Raw genomic sequence first — 3,517 nt, forward strand, 5'->3', positions numbered from 1 at the left:
CGAAGTCTTGCTGAGCAGGGCCTCAGAAGACCCAGCTTTTACCAACCTCTTTATGCTTTTCACTTCCTCCTCCTCCTCCTCTGCCAGGCCCAGCCTTTTAACTGCTAGATTTGTATCTATCACTCGTGTTTTGGAAACAGTGACATGAGACCAGGGCAGATAAAAGCTTTCTGCCTCTGAACTAGAAATATGAAGTAGGGTAACCAGATGTCGAGACAGCAGCACACTCACTACCTATTTGCACATCAAGAGAAACAGCTCCTTCCCTATGGAACTTGCTGGGAACAGATCCCACTGCAATCTAAGACCTGAGTTTAGGATTCCAAGTTTGTAAGCACTTCCTCCCTGCCCAGCTTTGGTTGTTTGTCTATCTCTGCCCCTGACCCTCTACAAAGCTTAAAAAGCTATGGAGAAGTACAGTCTGTACCTGGAGAGAGACAGAGCCACAGAACAAACACTGTCCTTCCAAGGAAGGTCAGTCTAAAATGAGAGGGGCTTTACAGGTGTTCCCATACCCTGATTGGAAGCCCATGGCCACAGCCTCCCTGGCTTCCCCTGAGGGAGTCCAGGGCTGTTAGACCATTGGGAGAGAAATGTTTCACCACCACCTGATCCATCCACAGAGTGTAACAGTGCAACTATCTGCTCCACACTCAGGTGAGGATGCAGCTGCAAACAGCATTTCTGCTATGTGTAAGATTAAAGAGCAAAACCAAACCCAAGCAAACATCTTTGTGTTACTGGGATGAAATCCCAACCTGAAAGGCTTCCAACTTTGGCAGCACACCACAAGAGGGTGGTTATGAGGGCCTAAGGCCATCAGAGGGAAATGGTATTAGTCATATTTTATCTGAGAAAAAGTTCATATCCTCATGCAATGAACTTAAGACAAGCTACTGTCACTACTCTTAACTGCCCTGTCAGTGGGGACCAGAAGCCACTTACTTCACCCTACTGGCTCCATGCTGGTCACTAGTCCCAGAATATTCAGCAGTTTTGCTCTCTACAAAGACTTTTCTTCCCCCCAGTTACAACAACAACAAAAAGATGCTTCAGCTGGTTTCCACCTTCCACTTAAGAGTGAACCAAGCAGGGCACAGCAGTTCCAGTCAGTGAGTGGTTGAGGAGCAGGCTACAGCATATGGAAGAGACAAATTCAGTGACCGTGGGATCCCCAGCTCACCTGTGGAAGGTAAGGTGTGGAACATTAAGAAGGTGAGATGAGCACAATAAATGATCTCAAGTTGATTACATGAAGGGCTATCTCTCACTGTGTAACCTGGCCTTTGTTACACCTGAGTTGTAAGACCTGTGTGCTTATCAGACCTGTGCTGCTTATGTGTGTTTACTGCTAACTCTGCTGGTGGAGTCTGTGCCAAGCCTCCAAGCATGTTATCAGGAGTGTTACCAACTTTAGACTGGAAGGAGCAGACATCTAACAGCTCCTGGGTGGTTCAGTTTGCCAACAAAGCTGACTGAGCTTGGTGTTTACTTTGAGACTTGCATTTTACTCTGCAGTCAGGAGCTCCACAGCAAAGCTGATAGCACTTGCAGTAAAAAACACAAGTCCAATCAAACAAAAGCCACCAAACCCCCAACCTAATTCCAGACTGGGGAATTTAGTTGTCAGCCAGAGCTTAAAGTCGAGACTGGAGGAGATTTTGCCATGGCTCAGTGGTTCGCTGTGAATGTGCTGGGCTCTGGAGAGGACACCATAAGCCACTCCAGCCAGCTCTGCACAGCCAAAGGTTTTCAGTGAACAAACAAGCCTGATCCCTTCTCTCCCATATGTGCTTGTCTAAAAGCATCTTCCACTTACATGGTCTAACAGGAGCTTCACCAATACAGGCAGCTCTCCTGGCAGGGGCTACCACAAGCTTCTGTACTTCTAGAGGAAGGGGAATCCCACCTGCCCACAGGGGGCCTTGAGAACAACGAGCACAGCCTGCTGTTCTCAGGAGACCTGTCAACAGTACCAAGCCCCAAAAGCACAGCACTGCCTAGTTGTGGCAGGGGGTTCACACACAGTTTCTGTCCTCCTCTCAAGGTCCACAATCTCCTTGCCTGTTTTTGCTTTTCTTTCTTTGCAAGCAGGCAGCAGAGGGAAAGGAAAAAAACCCACACTGCCACCCAAAAGGCGAAGCAGGCTCATTTTGGCAAAGGCAAGTAACACTCCCTAAGCACTCTGATAATCACTTGCTAACTGTTATCCAAGATTGAAGAGAAGGCACATTACAACCCTAAAAATAGTCTGCAGCACTGCTCAGCCTTGGTGAGCCCTTTCCAGGGTCAGGGCAGTTAAGGATTCATTCCAAAACTGCCAAAGACACAACCAGTCCTTGGAGGGGATCACAAGAGGTACTTGGATGAAAGGGGAAATAAAAACCCCAAAGCAAACATTAAAAGCAAAGCACTATGATCCATCAGAACAGACCCAGAAGAAAAATTAACCTTTCAGAATCATTTCTATTTACATAGGTATGTGGAAGATAAAACCATCCACCTTCACTCTCAGAGCAGTTCACTCAGGCCCACACTGAAGGGAAGCAAGAAGCGAGAGCTGAGCCTTCCAGCTGAGGGCCATCAGGCTGGGTAAAGAGCAGGGCTGCCACTCTCTGCAGGGCCTTCCCTCCAGCCTGACAGAATCCTTGCTTTGCAACACTTTAAAAAAGGTATAAGAAAAAAAGGTTATTGCTACTCTGCCAAGGAAATCAGACAATCTACAGGAGAGAAAGAAAGTTGCATTGCAAGTCTTCGCTAAGAAGTCCCCACAAGCTTCTCAGCCAGTGTGGACTTTGGGCACCCAAGCACTAGAGGTGCACACAGAGATCCCCACAAGCTTCTCAGCCAGTACAGACTTTGGGCACCCAAGCACTTGAGGTGCACACAGAGATCCCCACAAGCTTCTCAGCCAGTGTGGACTTTGGGCACCCAAGCACTTGAGGTGCACACAGAGATCCCCACAAGCTTCTCAGCCAGTACAGACTTTGGGCACCCAAGCACTAGAGGTGCACAGAGAGATCCCCACAAGCTTCTCAGCCAGTGTGGACTTTGGGCACCCAAGCACTAGAGGTGCACACAGAGATCCCCACAAGCTTCTCAGCCAGTACAGACTTTGGGCACCCAAGCACTAGAGGTGCACACAGAGATCCCCACAAGCTTCTCAGCCAGTACAGACTTTGGGCACCCAAGCACTAGAGGTGCACACAGAGATCCCCACAAGCTTCTCAGCCAGTGTGGACTTTGGGCACCCAAGCACTAGAGGTGCACATACACACACACATAGATCCCTACAAGCTTCTCAGCCAGTGTGGACTTTGGGCACCCAAGCACTAAAGGTGCACACACACACATAGGAATCCCTCCCAATCCTTCCTCCATTCCAGCTTTCTTCCTGCAGCAACTCCTTTTCTTCCCTGTAAAGGCACTTTCTATATTCTATATATCCTTCATGCAGGGCAACTCTTTCAGTTTTCCACCCCTCCCCCCCCACAGACCAGTCCCACAAATACACAAC

Source organism: Melanerpes formicivorus, unplaced genomic scaffold (genome assembly GCF_026170545.1).
Source record: "Melanerpes formicivorus ecotype bairdi unplaced genomic scaffold, bMelFor1.0.p_v2 SCAF_14, whole genome shotgun sequence".
Taxonomy (NCBI): Eukaryota; Metazoa; Chordata; class Aves; order Piciformes; family Picidae; genus Melanerpes; species Melanerpes formicivorus.